The sequence below is a fragment of the Nansenia antarctica genome, assembly GCF_963989245.1.
Source record: "Nansenia antarctica genome assembly, chromosome: 2".
NCBI classification, from domain to species: Eukaryota; Metazoa; Chordata; class Actinopteri; order Argentiniformes; family Microstomatidae; genus Nansenia; species Nansenia antarctica.
Genome location: NC_137675.1, coordinates 62960519 through 62978939, shown reverse-complemented (window position 1 = coordinate 62978939; position 18421 = coordinate 62960519). Strand labels below are relative to the sequence as shown.

Below are 18421 nucleotides of genomic sequence, written 5' to 3'. Positions count from 1 at the left end.
GGGTCAGGAAAAGCTGGTTGAAAGCTATGAGATTACTGGACTTGAAGTAGGCAACATCAAAGGTGGCACTTTCATTGCACTGCCAAAGGTGTACACCCAGAGAAAGATACCAGTCACCAAAGACAATATTTTAACTTCTAGGGATATCCGGAAATGGTCATACCTGAACGAAGTATGTTTGACAGAAATTGATGCTGATGTGGAGCTTTTGATTGGAGTGAACACTCCAAAAGCAATGGAACCCTGGCAGGTCATAAATAGCCAAGAAGATGGACCGTATGCGGTTAAAACCCTTTTGGGATGGGTGGTAAATGGGCCACTCAATGGTTGCACCGCTGCTCAGGATGCGGGACGTCAAAATGTATGAGCTAATCGGATCTCAGTGGCCAGCGTACGCAATGAGTTGTCGGACTGAGAAACAGAAGCAGCTGGGGATGAGTCAGCAGAAAGTCCAGCAGAGAGTCCAGGAGAGAGAGAAGGAACTGAAGGAGATCCAACAGGCTGTGGAGTCTCTCAGACGCTCTGCACAGACAGCAGTGGAGGACAGTGAGAGGACCTTTACTGAACTGATCCGCTCCATTGAGAGAAGGCTCTCTGCTGTGAAGCAGCTGATCAGAGCCCAGCAGGAGGCAGCAGTGAGTCAGGCTGAAGGAGTCCTGGAGCGACTGGAGCAGGAGATAGCTGAGCTGAGGAGGAGAGACGCTGAGCTGGAGCAGCTTTCACACACAGAGGATCACATCCATTTCCTCCAGAGTTGTCAGTCTCTCTCCAGTCCCAGTGTATGTTCAGACTTCCCCAGCATCATTGAGGGTCCTCTTCAGTTGTTTGGAGATGTGAGTGAGGCTGTGTCTGAGCTGAGAGAGAAACTAGAGGACGTCTTTAAGGGGGAGTGGCCCAAGATCTCAACTACAGTGAATGCAGTGGATGTTTTCCTGCCACCAGAGCCCAGGACCAGAGCCCAGGACCAGAGCCCAGTTCTTCCGATATTCCCGTCGGCTCACACTGGACCCAAACACAGCAAACAGCCACCTCTCTCTGTCTGAGGGGAACAGGAAGGTGACATTTATGAACCAAGCCCAGTCATATCCTGATCATCCAGAGAGATTCACTGGCCAGGATCAGGTGCTGTGTAGAGAGGGTCTGTCTGGACGCTGTTACTGGGAGGTTGAGTGGAGTGGGGTGTTGGTTCGTACAGCAGTCTCATATAAAGACATCAGCAGAGCAGGGGGAGGTGCTGACGCTGCATTAGGATTCAATACCAAGTCCTGGGTGTTAAACTGCTATAGTGGTGGTTATAGTTTCTATCACAATAATGTTGAGACTGCAGTATCAGGCCCTCAGTCCTCCAGAGTAGGAGTGTACCTGGATCACAGGGCAGGTACTCTGTCCTTCTACAGCATCTCCTCTGACACAATGACCCTCCTCCACAGAGTCCAGACCACAGGCGACATTGTCGCCTCCACCGCCAAATTAAAAGTCATTCAGACATTTGAAACATCTTCTATACCAAGTGTAAAAGAACATGATGACATGAATGCCTATTATGATGATATGCAAAAGGGACAATCTGTGTCTATGAATCTTGAACAATCATATGCTAATATAGGAACAGTGCCTAAAACCCCACTTCAAAAGGTTGTTATTCAAAGGCAGCATCCAAAGCCTACTAACACATTGCACAGTAAAAGAGAACATGATCAAATGTCAACAATGAATAATCAGTCAACAATGGATAATCTTATCAATCAAGACACCGTGTCCAATGTAGAGCAAAAACATGACATCGCTGAAATCCTTCTTACTCAGCAGAAACTTGCTTTACTTCCTGTGAGGGAAATTAATACATTTGATGGAGACCCAATGAATTTCCTACCCTTTATGCGTGCTTTTGAACATTGTATTGAGGACAAGACAAGTAGCAATCCAGACAGGCTTTATTTCCTGGAACAGTACACCACTGGACAGTCACGAGACTTGGTGCGTAGCTGCATGCATATGCAACCAGACAGAGGCTATGCTGAAGCTAAGAAGCTACTTGAAAATAATTTTGGAAATGAAATCAAGATAACCAGTGCGTACATGGAAAAGGCCTTGAACTGGCCAAGCATAAAGGCTGAAGATGGAAAGTCACTACAGGCCTATGCACTGTATTTGAGAGGATGCAACAATGCCATGCAAGACTTGCACTATCTGGAAGAGCTTGATAGCCCATCAAACCTCAGGCTTATTGTTTCTAAGTTGCCCTACAAGTATAGGGATAAATGGAGGTCTATTGCCTGCAATATACTTGAGAATAGTCATGGCAGAGCTAGATTCAAAGACCTAGTTGGCTTCATTGAAAAACAAGCCACAATTGTTTTAGATCCTTTGTTTGGAGACATACAAGACCCTACAGTCGACAAAAACACCTCAAAAACCAAAGACTTCAAACAACAGAAAAAAGTAGGAAGCTATGGCAGCAGCTTTGCTACCACAATGACAGCAGCGAGTGAAGGCACAGCTGTTGAGAAAGAAAGAAGGCCAGAGAGCAATGGCACTAATGACTTGTGTATATATTGTGAAGAGAAACATCCCATAGTTAACTGCCAGCGACTAAAAGCACAACCACATGACGCTAAGGTAGAGTTTGTGAAAACTAATGGACTATGTTTTGGATGTCTGACTAAAGGACACCTCAGTAAAGACTGTAAACAAAGAATGACATGTCAAAACTGTCAGAGAAGGCACCCGACAATGCTTCACATGGAGAGGAGGGAAGATGACAGTTCAGGAGATCATTCGAGAGAGGCGAGGAGCACTGCAGCAAAGCATGAAAAGACCACAGTTGGTAGTGCACTTGTTTCTATGAAAACCAGAAAACATACTGGGGCTGGTAAAGAATGTACTCTTGCTATTGTTCCAGTTCAAGTGAAACTTGAAAAAAGTAACAAGACTATCATAACTTATGCTTTCCTGGACCCAGGCAGTTCAGCAACGTTCTGTACTGAGAAACTTATGAGACAGCTGGATGCCAAAAGTAAAAGAACCAAGATCCTCTTGAGGACCATGGGTCAGGAAAAGCTGGTTGAAAGCTATGAGATTACTGGACTTGAAGTAGGCAACATCAAAGGTGGCACTTTCATTGCACTGCCAAAGGTGTACACCCAGAGAAAGATACCAGTCACCAAAGACAATATTTTAACTTCTAGGGATATCCGGAAATGGTCATACCTGAACGAAGTATGTTTGACAGAAATTGATGCTGATGTGGAGCTTTTGATTGGAGTGAACACTCCAAAAGCAATGGAACCCTGGCAGGTCATAAATAGCCAAGAAGATGGACCGTATGCGGTTAAAACCCTTTTGGGATGGGTGGTAAATGGGCCACTCAATGGTTGCACCGCTGCTCAGGATGCGGGACGTCAAAATGTATGAGCTAATCGGATCTCAGTGGCCAGCGTACGCAATGAGTTGTCGGACTGAGAAACAGAAGCAGCTGGGGATGAGTCAGCAGAAAGTCCAGCAGAGAGTCCAGGAGAGAGAGAAGGAACTGAAGGAGATCCAACAGGCTGTGGAGTCTCTCAGACGCTCTGCACAGACAGCAGTGGAGGACAGTGAGAGGACCTTTACTGAACTGATCCGCTCCATTGAGAGAAGGCTCTCTGCTGTGAAGCAGCTGATCAGAGCCCAGCAGGAGGCAGCAGTGAGTCAGGCTGAAGGAGTCCTGGAGCGACTGGAGCAGGAGATAGCTGAGCTGAGGAGGAGAGACGCTGAGCTGGAGCAGCTTTCACACACAGAGGATCACATCCATTTCCTCCAGAGTTGTCAGTCTCTCTCCAGTCCCAGTGTATGTTCAGACTTCCCCAGCATCATTGAGGGTCCTCTTCAGTTGTTTGGAGATGTGAGTGAGGCTGTGTCTGAGCTGAGAGAGAAACTAGAGGACGTCTTTAAGGGGGAGTGGCCCAAGATCTCAACTACAGTGAATGCAGTGGATGTTTTCCTGCCACCAGAGCCCAGGACCAGAGCCCAGTTCTTCCGATATTCCCGTCGGCTCACACTGGACCCAAACACAGCAAACAGCCACCTCTCTCTGTCTGAGGGGAACAGGAAGGTGACATTTATGAACCAAGCCCAGTCATATTCTGATCATCCAGAGAGATTCACTGGCCAGGATCAGGTGCTGTGTAGAGAGGGTCTGTCTGGACGCTGTTACTGGGAGGTTGAGTGGAGTAGGGTGTTGGTTCGTACAGCAGTCTCATATAAAGACATCAGCAGAGCAGGGGGAGGTGCTGACGCTGCATTAGGATTCAATACCAAGTCCTGGGTGTTAAACTGCTCTAGTGGTGGTTATAGTTTCTATCACAATAATGTTGAGACTGCAGTATCAGGCCCTCAGTCCTCCAGAGTAGGAGTGTACCTGGATCACAGGGCAGGTACTCTGTCCTTCTACAGCATCTCCTCTGACACAATGACCCTCCTCCACAGAGTCCAGACCACAGGCGACATTGTCGCCTCCACCGCCAAATTAAAAGTCATTCAGACATTTGAAACATCTTCTATACCAAGTGTAAAAGAACATGATGACATGAATGCCTATTATGATGATATGCAAAAGGGACAATCTGTGTCTATGAATCTTGAACAATCATATGCTAATATAGGAACAGTGCCTAAAACCCCACTTCAAAAGGTTGTTATTCAAAGGCAGCATCCAAAGCCTACTAACACATTGCACAGTAAAAGAGAACATGATCAAATGTCAACAATGAATAATCAGTCAACAATGGATAATCTTATCAATCAAGACACCGTGTCCAATGTAGAGCAAAAACATGACATTGCTGAAATCCTTCTTACTCAGCAGAAACTTGCTTTACTTCCTGTGAGGGAAATGAATACATTTGATGGAGACCCAATGAATTTCCTACCCTTTATGCGTGCTTTTGAACATTGTATTGAGGACAAGACAAGTAGCAATCCAGACAGGCTTTATTTCCTGGAACAGTACACCACTGGACAGTCACGAGACTTGGTGCGTAGCTGCATGCATATGCAACCAGACAGAGGCTATGCTGAAGCTAAGAAGCTACTTGAAAATAATTTTGGAAATGAAATCAAGATAACCAGTGCGTACATGGAAAAGGCCTTGAACTGGCCAAGCATAAAGGCTGAAGATGGAAAGTCACTACAGGCCTATGCACTGTATTTGAGAGGATGCAACAATGCCATGCAAGACTTGCACTATCTGGAAGAGCTTGATAGCCCATCAAACCTCAGGCTTATTGTTTCTAAGTTGCCCTACAAGTATAGGGATAAATGGAGGTCTATTGCCTGCAATATACTTGAGAATAGTCATGGCAGAGCTAGATTCAAAGACCTAGTTGGCTTCATTGAAAAACAAGACACAATTGTTTTAGATCCTTTGTTTGGAGACATACAAGACCCTACAGTCGACAAAAACACCTCAAAAACCAAAGACTTCAAACAACAGAAAAAAGTAGGAAGCTATGGCAGCAGCTTTGCTACCACAATGACAGCAGCGAGTGAAGGCACAGCTGTTGAGAAAGAAAGAAGGCCAGAGAGCAATGGCACTAATGACTTGTGTATATATTGTGAAGAGAAACATCCCATAGTTAACTGCCAGCGACTAAAAGCACAACCACATGACGCTAAGGTAGAGTTTGTGAAAACTAATGGACTATGTTTTGGATGTCTGACTAAAGGACACCTCAGTAAAGACTGTAAACAAAGAATGACATGTCAAAACTGTCAGAGAAGGCACCCGACAATGCTTCACATGGAGAGGAGGGAAGATGACAGTTCAGGAGATCATTCGAGAGAGGCGAGGAGCACTGCAGCAAAGCATGAAAAGACCACAGTTGGTAGTGCACTTGTTTCTATGAAAACCGGAAAACATACTGGGGCTGGTAAAGAATGTACTCTTGCTATTGTTCCAGTTCAAGTGAAACTTGAAAAAAGTAACAAGACTATCATAACTTATGCTTTCCTGGACCCAGGCAGTTCAGCAACGTTCTGTACTGAGAAACTTATGAGACAGCTGGATGCCAAAAGTAAAAGAACCAAGATCCTCTTGAGGACCATGGGTCAGGAAAAGCTGGTTGAAAGCTATGAGATTACTGGACTTGAAGTAGGCAACATCAAAGGTGGCACTTTCATTGCACTGCCAAAGGTGTACACCCAGAGAAAGATACCAGTCACCAAAGACAATATTTTAACTTCTAGGGATATCCGGAAATGGTCATACCTGAACGAAGTATGTTTGACAGAAATTGATGCTGATGTGGAGCTTTTGATTGGAGTGAACACTCCAAAAGCAATGGAACCCTGGCAGGTCATAAATAGCCAAGAAGATGGACCGTATGCGGTTAAAACCCTTTTGGGATGGGTGGTAAATGGGCCACTCAATGGTTGCACCGCTGCTCAGGATGCGGGACGTCAAAATGTATGAGCTAATCGGATCTCAGTGGCCAGCGTACGCAATGAGTTGTCGGACTGAGAAACAGAAGCAGCTGGGGATGAGTCAGCAGAAAGTCCAGCAGAGAGTCCAGGAGAGAGAGAAGGAACTGAAGGAGATCCAACAGGCTGTGGAGTCTCTCAGACGCTCTGCACAGACAGCAGTGGAGGACAGTGAGAGGACCTTTACTGAACTGATCCGCTCCATTGAGAGAAGGCTCTCTGCTGTGAAGCAGCTGATCAGAGCCCAGCAGGAGGCAGCAGTGAGTCAGGCTGAAGGAGTCCTGGAGCGACTGGAGCAGGAGATAGCTGAGCTGAGGAGGAGAGACGCTGAGCTGGAGCAGCTTTCACACACAGAGGATCACATCCATTTCCTCCAGAGTTGTCAGTCTCTCTCCAGTCCCAGTGTATGTTCAGACTTCCCCAGCATCATTGAGGGTCCTCTTCAGTTGTTTGGAGATGTGAGTGAGGCTGTGTCTGAGCTGAGAGAGAAACTAGAGGACGTCTTTAAGGGGGAGTGGCCCAAGATCTCAACTACAGTGAATGCAGTGGATGTTTTCCTGCCACCAGAGCCCAGGACCAGAGCCCAGTTCTTCCGATATTCCCGTCGGCTCACACTGGACCCAAACACAGCAAACAGCCACCTCTCTCTGTCTGAGGGGAACAGGAAGGTGACATTTATGAACCAAGCCCAGTCATATCCTGATCATCCAGAGAGATTCACTGGCCAGGATCAGGTGCTGTGTAGAGAGGGTCTGTCTGGACACTGTTACTGGGAGGTTGAGTGGAGTGGGGTGTTGGTTCGTACAGCAGTCTCATATAAAGACATCAGCAGAGCAGGGGGAGGTGCTGACGCTGCATTAGGATTCAATACCAAGTCCTGGGTGTTAAACTGCTATAGTGGTGGTTATAGTTTCTATCACAATAATGTTGAGACTGCAGTATCAGGCCCTCAGTCCTCCAGAGTAGGAGTGTACCTGGATCACAGGGCAGGTACTCTGTCCTTCTACAGCATCTCCTCTGACACAATGACCCTCCTCCACAGAGTCCAGACCACAGGCGACATTGTCGCCTCCACCGCCAATTTAAAAGTCATTCAGACATTTGAAACATCTTCTATACCAAGTGTAAAAGAACATGATGACATGAATGCCTATTATGATGATATGCAAAAGGGACAATCTGTGTCTATGAATCTTGAACAATCATATGCTAATATAGGAACAGTGCCTAAAACCCCACTTCAAAAGGTTGTTATTCAAAGGCAGCATCCAAAGCCTACTAACACATTGCACAGTAAAAGAGAACATGATCAAATGTCAACAATGAATAATCAGTCAACAATGGATAATCTTATCAATCAAGACACCGTGTCCAATGTAGAGCAAAAACATGACATCGCTGAAATCCTTCTTACTCAGCAGAAACTTGCTTTACTTCCTGTGAGGGAAATTAATACATTTGATGGAGACCCAATGAATTTCCTACCCTTTATGCGTGCTTTTGAACATTGTATTGAGGACAAGACAAGTAGCAATCCAGACAGGCTTTATTTCCTGGAACAGTACACCACTGGACAGTCACGAGACTTGGTGCGTAGCTGCATGCATATGCAACCAGACAGAGGCTATGCTGAAGCTAAGAAGCTACTTGAAAATAATTTTGGAAATGAAATCAAGATAACCAGTGCGTACATGGAAAAGGCCTTGAACTGGCCAAGCATAAAGGCTGAAGATGGAAAGTCACTACAGGCCTATGCACTGTATTTGAGAGGATGCAACAATGCCATGCAAGACTTGCACTATCTGGAAGAGCTTGATAGCCCATCAAACCTCAGGCTTATTGTTTCTAAGTTGCCCTACAAGTATAGGGATAAATGGAGGTCTATTGCCTGCAATATACTTGAGAATAGTCATGGCAGAGCTAGATTCAAAGACCTAGTTGGCTTCATTGAAAAACAAGCCACAATTGTTTTAGATCCTTTGTTTGGAGACATACAAGACCCTACAGTCGACAAAAACACCTCAAAAACCAAAGACTTCAAACAACAGAAAAAAGTAGGAAGCTATGGCAGCAGCTTTGCTACCACAATGACAGCAGCGAGTGAAGGCACAGCTGTTGAGAAAGAAAGAAGGCCAGAGAGCAATGGCACTAATGACTTGTGTATATATTGTGAAGAGAAACATCCCATAGTTAACTGCCAGCGACTAAAAGCACAACCACATGACGCTAAGGTAGAGTTTGTGAAAACTAATGGACTATGTTTTGGATGTCTGACTAAAGGACACCTCAGTAAAGACTGTAAACAAAGAATGACATGTCAAAACTGTCAGAGAAGGCACCCGACAATGCTTCACATGGAGAGGAGGGAAGATGACAGTTCAGGAGATCATTCGAGAGAGGCGAGGAGCACTGCAGCAAAGCATGAAAAGACCACAGTTGGTAGTGCACTTGTTTCTATGAAAACCGGAAAACATACTGGGGCTGGTAAAGAATGTACTCTTGCTATTGTTCCAGTTCAAGTGAAACTTGAAAAAAGTAACAAGACTATCATAACTTATGCTTTCCTGGACCCAGGCAGTTCAGCAACGTTCTGTACTGAGAAACTTATGAGACAGCTGGATGCCAAAAGTAAAAGAACCAAGATCCTCTTGAGGACCATGGGTCAGGAAAAGCTGGTTGAAAGCTATGAGATTACTGGACTTGAAGTAGGCAACATCAAAGGTGGCACTTTCATTGCACTGCCAAAGGTGTACACCCAGAGAAAGATACCAGTCACCAAAGACAATATTTTAACTTCTAGGGATATCCGGAAATGGTCATACCTGAACGAAGTATGTTTGACAGAAATTGATGCTGATGTGGAGCTTTTGATTGGAGTGAACACTCCAAAAGCAATGGAACCCTGGCAGGTCATAAATAGCCAAGAAGATGGACCGTATGCGGTTAAAACCCTTTTGGGATGGGTGGTAAATGGGCCACTCAATGGTTGCACCGCTGCTCAGGATGCGGGACGTCAAAATGTATGAGCTAATCGGATCTCAGTGGCCAGCGTACGCAATGAGTTGTCGGACTGAGAAACAGAAGCAGCTGGGGATGAGTCAGCAGAAAGTCCAGCAGAGAGTCCAGGAGAGAGAGAAGGAACTGAAGGAGATCCAACAGGCTGTGGAGTCTCTCAGACGCTCTGCACAGACAGCAGTGGAGGACAGTGAGAGGACCTTTACTGAACTGATCCGCTCCATTGAGAGAAGGCTCTCTGCTGTGAAGCAGCTGATCAGAGCCCAGCAGGAGGCAGCAGTGAGTCAGGCTGAAGGAGTCCTGGAGCGACTGGAGCAGGAGATAGCTGAGCTGAGGAGGAGAGACGCTGAGCTGGAGCAGCTTTCACACACAGAGGATCACATCCATTTCCTCCAGAGTTGTCAGTCTCTCTCCAGTCCCAGTGTATGTTCAGACTTCCCCAGCATCATTGAGGGTCCTCTTCAGTTGTTTGGAGATGTGAGTGAGGCTGTGTCTGAGCTGAGAGAGAAACTAGAGGACGTCTTTAAGGGGGAGTGGCCCAAGATCTCAACTACAGTGAATGCAGTGGATGTTTTCCTGCCACCAGAGCCCAGGACCAGAGCCCAGGACCAGAGCCCAGTTCTTCCGATATTCCCGTCGGCTCACACTGGACCCAAACACAGCAAACAGCCACCTCTCTCTGTCTGAGGGGAACAGGAAGGTGACATTTATGAACCAAGCCCAGTCATATCCTGATCATCCAGAGAGATTCACTGGCCAGGATCAGGTGCTGTGTAGAGAGGGTCTGTCTGGACGCTGTTACTGGGAGGTTGAGTGGAGTGGGGTGTTGGTTCGTACAGCAGTCTCATATAAAGACATCAGCAGAGCAGGGGGAGGTGCTGACGCTGCATTAGGATTCAATACCAAGTCCTGGGTGTTAAACTGCTATAGTGGTGGTTATAGTTTCTATCACAATAATGTTGAGACTGCAGTATCAGGCCCTCAGTCCTCCAGAGTAGGAGTGTACCTGGATCACAGGGCAGGTACTCTGTCCTTCTACAGCATCTCCTCTGACACAATGACCCTCCTCCACAGAGTCCAGACCACAGGCGACATTGTCGCCTCCACCGCCAAATTAAAAGTCATTCAGACATTTGAAACATCTTCTATACCAAGTGTAAAAGAACATGATGACATGAATGCCTATTATGATGATATGCAAAAGGGACAATCTGTGTCTATGAATCTTGAACAATCATATGCTAATATAGGAACAGTGCCTAAAACCCCACTTCAAAAGGTTGTTATTCAAAGGCAGCATCCAAAGCCTACTAACACATTGCACAGTAAAAGAGAACATGATCAAATGTCAACAATGAATAATCAGTCAACAATGGATAATCTTATCAATCAAGACACCGTGTCCAATGTAGAGCAAAAACATGACATCGCTGAAATCCTTCTTACTCAGCAGAAACTTGCTTTACTTCCTGTGAGGGAAATTAATACATTTGATGGAGACCCAATGAATTTCCTACCCTTTATGCGTGCTTTTGAACATTGTATTGAGGACAAGACAAGTAGCAATCCAGACAGGCTTTATTTCCTGGAACAGTACACCACTGGACAGTCACGAGACTTGGTGCGTAGCTGCATGCATATGCAACCAGACAGAGGCTATGCTGAAGCTAAGAAGCTACTTGAAAATAATTTTGGAAATGAAATCAAGATAACCAGTGCGTACATGGAAAAGGCCTTGAACTGGCCAAGCATAAAGGCTGAAGATGGAAAGTCACTACAGGCCTATGCACTGTATTTGAGAGGATGCAACAATGCCATGCAAGACTTGCACTATCTGGAAGAGCTTGATAGCCCATCAAACCTCAGGCTTATTGTTTCTAAGTTGCCCTACAAGTATAGGGATAAATGGAGGTCTATTGCCTGCAATATACTTGAGAATAGTCATGGCAGAGCTAGATTCAAAGACCTAGTTGGCTTCATTGAAAAACAAGCCACAATTGTTTTAGATCCTTTGTTTGGAGACATACAAGACCCTACAGTCGACAAAAACACCTCAAAAACCAAAGACTTCAAACAACAGAAAAAAGTAGGAAGCTATGGCAGCAGCTTTGCTACCACAATGACAGCAGCGAGTGAAGGCACAGCTGTTGAGAAAGAAAGAAGGCCAGAGAGCAATGGCACTAATGACTTGTGTATATATTGTGAAGAGAAACATCCCATAGTTAACTGCCAGCGACTAAAAGCACAACCACATGACGCTAAGGTAGAGTTTGTGAAAACTAATGGACTATGTTTTGGATGTCTGACTAAAGGACACCTCAGTAAAGACTGTAAACAAAGAATGACATGTCAAAACTGTCAGAGAAGGCACCCGACAATGCTTCACATGGAGAGGAGGGAAGATGACAGTTCAGGAGATCATTCGAGAGAGGCGAGGAGCACTGCAGCAAAGCATGAAAAGACCACAGTTGGTAGTGCACTTGTTTCTATGAAAACCGGAAAACATACTGGGGCTGGTAAAGAATGTACTCTTGCTATTGTTCCAGTTCAAGTGAAACTTGAAAAAAGTAACAAGACTATCATAACTTATGCTTTCCTGGACCCAGGCAGTTCAGCAACGTTCTGTACTGAGAAACTTATGAGACAGCTGGATGCCAAAAGTAAAAGAACCAAGATCCTCTTGAGGACCATGGGTCAGGAAAAGCTGGTTGAAAGCTATGAGATTACTGGACTTGAAGTAGGCAACATCAAAGGTGGCACTTTCATTGCACTGCCAAAGGTGTACACCCAGAGAAAGATACCAGTCACCAAAGACAATATTTTAACTTCTAGGGATATCCGGAAATGGTCATACCTGAACGAAGTATGTTTGACAGAAATTGATGCTGATGTGGAGCTTTTGATTGGAGTGAACACTCCAAAAGCAATGGAACCCTGGCAGGTCATAAATAGCCAAGAAGATGGACCGTATGCGGTTAAAACCCTTTTGGGATGGGTGGTAAATGGGCCACTCAATGGTTGCACCGCTGCTCAGGATGCGGGACGTCAAAATGTATGAGCTAATCGGATCTCAGTGGCCAGCGTACGCAATGAGTTGTCGGACTGAGAAACAGAAGCAGCTGGGGATGAGTCAGCAGAAAGTCCAGCAGAGAGTCCAGGAGAGAGAGAAGGAACTGAAGGAGATCCAACAGGCTGTGGAGTCTCTCAGACGCTCTGCACAGACAGCAGTGGAGGACAGTGAGAGGACCTTTACTGAACTGATCCGCTCCATTGAGAGAAGGCTCTCTGCTGTGAAGCAGCTGATCAGAGCCCAGCAGGAGGCAGCAGTGAGTCAGGCTGAAGGAGTCCTGGAGCGACTGGAGCAGGAGATAGCTGAGCTGAGGAGGAGAGACGCTGAGCTGGAGCAGCTTTCACACACAGAGGATCACATCCATTTCCTCCAGAGTTGTCAGTCTCTCTCCAGTCCCAGTGTATGTTCAGACTTCCCCAGCATCATTGAGGGTCCTCTTCAGTTGTTTGGAGATGTGAGTGAGGCTGTGTCTGAGCTGAGAGAGAAACTAGAGGACGTCTTTAAGGGGGAGTGGCCCAAGATCTCAACTACAGTGAATGCAGTGGATGTTTTCCTGCCACCAGAGCCCAGGACCAGAGCCCAGGACCAGAGCCCAGTTCTTCCGATATTCCCGTCGGCTCACACTGGACCCAAACACAGCAAACAGCCACCTCTCTCTGTCTGAGGGGAACAGGAAGGTGACATTTATGAACCAAGCCCAGTCATATCCTGATCATCCAGAGAGATTCACTGGCCAGGATCAGGTGCTGTGTAGAGAGGGTCTGTCTGGACGCTGTTACTGGGAGGTTGAGTGGAGTGGGGTGTTGGTTCGTACAGCAGTCTCATATAAAGACATCAGCAGAGCAGGGGGAGGTGCTGACGCTGCATTAGGATTCAATACCAAGTCCTGGGTGTTAAACTGCTATAGTGGTGGTTATAGTTTCTATCACAATAATGTTGAGACTGCAGTATCAGGCCCTCAGTCCTCCAGAGTAGGAGTGTACCTGGATCACAGGGCAGGTACTCTGTCCTTCTACAGCATCTCCTCTGACACAATGACCCTCCTCCACAGAGTCCAGACCACAGGCGACATTGTCGCCTCCACCGCCAAATTAAAAGTCATTCAGACATTTGAAACATCTTCTATACCAAGTGTAAAAGAACATGATGACATGAATGCCTATTATGATGATATGCAAAAGGGACAATCTGTGTCTATGAATCTTGAACAATCATATGCTAATATAGGAACAGTGCCTAAAACCCCACTTCAAAAGGTTGTTATTCAAAGGCAGCATCCAAAGCCTACTAACACATTGCACAGTAAAAGAGAACATGATCAAATGTCAACAATGAATAATCAGTCAACAATGGATAATCTTATCAATCAAGACACCGTGTCCAATGTAGAGCAAAAACATGACATCGCTGAAATCCTTCTTACTCAGCAGAAACTTGCTTTACTTCCTGTGAGGGAAATTAATACATTTGATGGAGACCCAATGAATTTCCTACCCTTTATGCGTGCTTTTGAACATTGTATTGAGGACAAGACAAGTAGCAATCCAGACAGGCTTTATTTCCTGGAACAGTACACCACTGGACAGTCACGAGACTTGGTGCGTAGCTGCATGCATATGCAACCAGACAGAGGCTATGCTGAAGCTAAGAAGCTACTTGAAAATAATTTTGGAAATGAAATCAAGATAACCAGTGCGTACATGGAAAAGGCCTTGAACTGGCCAAGCATAAAGGCTGAAGATGGAAAGTCACTACAGGCCTATGCACTGTATTTGAGAGGATGCAACAATGCCATGCAAGACTTGCACTATCTGGAAGAGCTTGATAGCCCATCAAACCTCAGGCTTATTGTTTCTAAGTTGCCCTACAAGTATAGGGATAAATGGAGGTCTATTGCCTGCAATATACTTGAGAATAGTCATGGCAGAGCTAGATTCAAAGACCTAGTTGGCTTCATTGAAAAACAAGCCACAATTGTTTTAGATCCTTTGTTTGGAGACATACAAGACCCTACAGTCGACAAAAACACCTCAAAAACCAAAGACTTCAAACAACAGAAAAAAGTAGGAAGCTATGGCAGCAGCTTTGCTACCACAATGACAGCAGCGAGTGAAGGCACAGCTGTTGAGAAAGAAAGAAGGCCAGAGAGCAATGGCACTAATGACTTGTGTATATATTGTGAAGAGAAACATCCCATAGTTAACTGCCAGCGACTAAAAGCACAACCACATGACGCTAAGGTAGAGTTTGTGAAAACTAATGGACTATGTTTTGGATGTCTGACTAAAGGACACCTCAGTAAAGACTGTAAACAAAGAATGACATGTCAAAACTGTCAGAGAAGGCACCCGACAATGCTTCACATGGAGAGGAGGGAAGATGACAGTTCAGGAGATCATTCGAGAGAGGCGAGGAGCACTGCAGCAAAGCATGAAAAGACCACAGTTGGTAGTGCACTTGTTTCTATGAAAACCGGAAAACATACTGGGGCTGGTAAAGAATGTACTCTTGCTATTGTTCCAGTTCAAGTGAAACTTGAAAAAAGTAACAAGACTATCATAACTTATGCTTTCCTGGACCCAGGCAGTTCAGCAACGTTCTGTACTGAGAAACTTATGAGACAGCTGGATGCCAAAAGTAAAAGAACCAAGATCCTCTTGAGGACCATGGGTCAGGAAAAGCTGGTTGAAAGCTATGAGATTACTGGACTTGAAGTAGGCAACATCAAAGGTGGCACTTTCATTGCACTGCCAAAGGTGTACACCCAGAGAAAGATACCAGTCACCAAAGACAATATTTTAACTTCTAGGGATATCCGGAAATGGTCATACCTGAACGAAGTATGTTTGACAGAAATTGATGCTGATGTGGAGCTTTTGATTGGAGTGAACACTCCAAAAGCAATGGAACCCTGGCAGGTCATAAATAGCCAAGAAGATGGACCGTATGCGGTTAAAACCCTTTTGGGATGGGTGGTAAATGGGCCACTCAATGGTTGCACCGCTGCTCAGGATGCGGGACGTCAAAATGTATGAGCTAATCGGATCTCAGTGGCCAGCGTACGCAATGAGTTGTCGGACTGAGAAACAGAAGCAGCTGGGGATGAGTCAGCAGAAAGTCCAGCAGAGAGTCCAGGAGAGAGAGAAGGAACTGAAGGAGATCCAACAGGCTGTGGAGTCTCTCAGACGCTCTGCACAGACAGCAGTGGAGGACAGTGAGAGGACCTTTACTGAACTGATCCGCTCCATTGAGAGAAGGCTCTCTGCTGTGAAGCAGCTGATCAGAGCCCAGCAGGAGGCAGCAGTGAGTCAGGCTGAAGGAGTCCTGGAGCGACTGGAGCAGGAGATAGCTGAGCTGAGGAGGAGAGACGCTGAGCTGGAGCAGCTTTCACACACAGAGGATCACATCCATTTCCTCCAGAGTTGTCAGTCTCTCTCCAGTCCCAGTGTATGTTCAGACTTCCCCAGCATCATTGAGGGTCCTCTTCAGTTGTTTGGAGATGTGAGTGAGGCTGTGTCTGAGCTGAGAGAGAAACTAGAGGACGTCTTTAAGGGGGAGTGGCCCAAGATCTCAACTACAGTGAATGCAGTGGATGTTTTCCTGCCACCAGAGCCCAGGACCAGAGCCCAGGACCAGAGCCCAGTTCTTCCGATATTCCCGTCGGCTCACACTGGACCCAAACACAGCAAACAGCCACCTCTCTCTGTCTGAGGGGAACAGGAAGGTGACATTTATGAACCAAGCCCAGTCATATCCTGATCATCCAGAGAGATTCACTGGCCAGGATCAGGTGCTGTGTAGAGAGGGTCTGTCTGGACGCTGTTACTGGGAGGTTGAGTGGAGTGGGGTGTTGGTTCGTACAGCAGTCTCATATAAAGACATCAGCAGAGCAGGGGGAGGTGCTGACGCTGCATTAGGATTCAATACCAAGTCCTGGGTGTTAAACTGCTATAGTGGTGGTTATAGTTTCTATCACAATAATGTTGAGACTGCAGTATCAGGCCCTCAGTCCTCCAGAGTAGGAGTGTACCTGGATCACAGGGCAGGTACTCTGTCCTTCTACAGCATCTCCTCTGACACAATGACCCTCCTCCACAGAGTCCAGACCACAGGCGACATTGTCGCCTCCACCGCCAAATTAAAAGTCATTCAGACATTTGAAACATCTTCTATACCAAGTGTAAAAGAACATGATGACATGAATGCCTATTATGATGATATGCAAAAGGGACAATCTGTGTCTATGAATCTTGAACAATCATATGCTAATATAGGAACAGTGCCTAAAACCCCACTTCAAAAGGTTGTTATTCAAAGGCAGCATCCAAAGCCTACTAACACATTGCACAGTAAAAGAGAACATGATCAAATGTCAACAATGAATAATCAGTCAACAATGGATAATCTTATCAATCAAGACACCGTGTCCAATGTAGAGCAAAAACATGACATCGCTGAAATCCTTCTTACTCAGCAGAAACTTGCTTTACTTCCTGTGAGGGAAATTAATACATTTGATGGAGACCCAATGAATTTCCTACCCTTTATGCGTGCTTTTGAACATTGTATTGAGGACAAGACAAGTAGCAATCCAGACAGGCTTTATTTCCTGGAACAGTACACCACTGGACAGTCACGAGACTTGGTGCGTAGCTGCATGCATATGCAACCAGACAGAGGCTATGCTGAAGCTAAGAAGCTACTTGAAAATAATTTTGGAAATGAAATCAAGATAACCAGTGCGTACATGGAAAAGGCCTTGAACTGGCCAAGCATAAAGGCTGAAGATGGAAAGTCACTACAGGCCTATGCACTGTATTTGAGAGGATGCAACAATGCCATGCAAGACTTGCACTATCTGGAAGAGCTTGATAGCCCATCAAACCTCAGGCTTATTGTTTCTAAGTTGCCCTACAAGTATAGGGATAAATGGAGGTCTATTGCCTGCAATATACTTGAGAATAGTCATGGCAGAGCTAGATTCAAAGACCTAGTTGGCTTCATTGAAAAACAAGCCACAATTGTTTTAGATCCTTTGTTTGGAGACATACAAGACCCTACAGTCGACAAAAACACCTCAAAAACCAAAGACTTCAAACAACAGAAAAAAGTAGGAAGCTATGGCAGCAGCTTTGCTACCACAATGACAGCAGCGAGTGAAGGCACAGCTGTTGAGAAAGAAAGAAGGCCAGAGAGCAATGGCACTAATGACTTGTGTATATATTGTGAAGAGAAACATCCCATAGTTAACTGCCAGCGACTAAAAGCACAACCACATGACGCTAAGGTAGAGTTTGTGAAAACTAATGGACTATGTTTTGGATGTCTGACTAAAGGACACCTCAGTAAAGACTGTAAACAAAGAATGACATGTCAAAACTGTCAGAGAAGGCACCCGACAATGCTTCACATGGAGAGGAGGGAAGATGACAGTTCAGGAGATCATTCGAGAGAGGCGAGGAGCACTGCAGCAAAGCATGAAAAGACCACAGTTGGTAGTGCACTTGTTTCTATGAAAACCGGAAAACATACTGGGGCTGGTAAAGAATGTACTCTTGCTATTGTTCCAGTTCAAGTGAAACTTGAAAAAAGTAACAAGACTATCATAACTTATGCTTTCCTGGACCCAGGCAGTTCAGCAACGTTCTGTACTGAGAAACTTATGAGACAGCTGGATGCCAAAAGTAAAAGAACCAAGATCCTCTTGAGGACCATGGGTCAGGAAAAGCTGGTTGAAAGCTATGAGATTACTGGACTTGAAGTAGGCAACATCAAAGGTGGCACTTTCATTGCACTGCCAAAGGTGTACACCCAGAGAAAGATACCAGTCACCAAAGACAATATTTTAACTTCTAGGGATATCCGGAAATGGTCATACCT

At 45.5% G+C, this 18421-nt stretch overlaps 4 pseudogenes across 4 annotated transcripts; all 4 read left to right on the top strand.

The window, feature by feature from the left end:
• The first annotated feature begins 398 nt into the window (after window positions 1–398).
• On the top strand, window positions 399–6889 carry LOC308150413 (tripartite motif-containing protein 16-like protein; annotated as a pseudogene). Its single transcript has 4 exons — window positions 399–1444; window positions 3438–3682; window positions 6465–6716; window positions 6881–6889. The product of its transcript is annotated as a tripartite motif-containing protein 16-like protein (transcript).
• A 2624-nt stretch (window positions 6890–9513) lies between these two features.
• Window positions 9514–12026, top strand: LOC308150412 (tripartite motif-containing protein 16-like; annotated as a pseudogene). The gene is made up of 2 exons: window positions 9514–10591; window positions 12018–12026. The product of its transcript is annotated as a tripartite motif-containing protein 16-like (transcript).
• A 534-nt stretch (window positions 12027–12560) lies between these two features.
• Window positions 12561–15073, top strand: LOC308150410 (tripartite motif-containing protein 16-like; annotated as a pseudogene). The gene is made up of 2 exons: window positions 12561–13638; window positions 15065–15073. The product of its transcript is annotated as a tripartite motif-containing protein 16-like (transcript).
• Window positions 15074–15607: 534 nt separating this feature from the next.
• LOC308150409 (tripartite motif-containing protein 16-like protein) lies at window positions 15608–16702 on the top strand (annotated as a pseudogene). The gene is made up of 2 exons: window positions 15608–16394; window positions 16640–16702. The product of its transcript is annotated as a tripartite motif-containing protein 16-like protein (transcript).
• Window positions 16703–18421: the final 1719 nt, after the last annotated feature.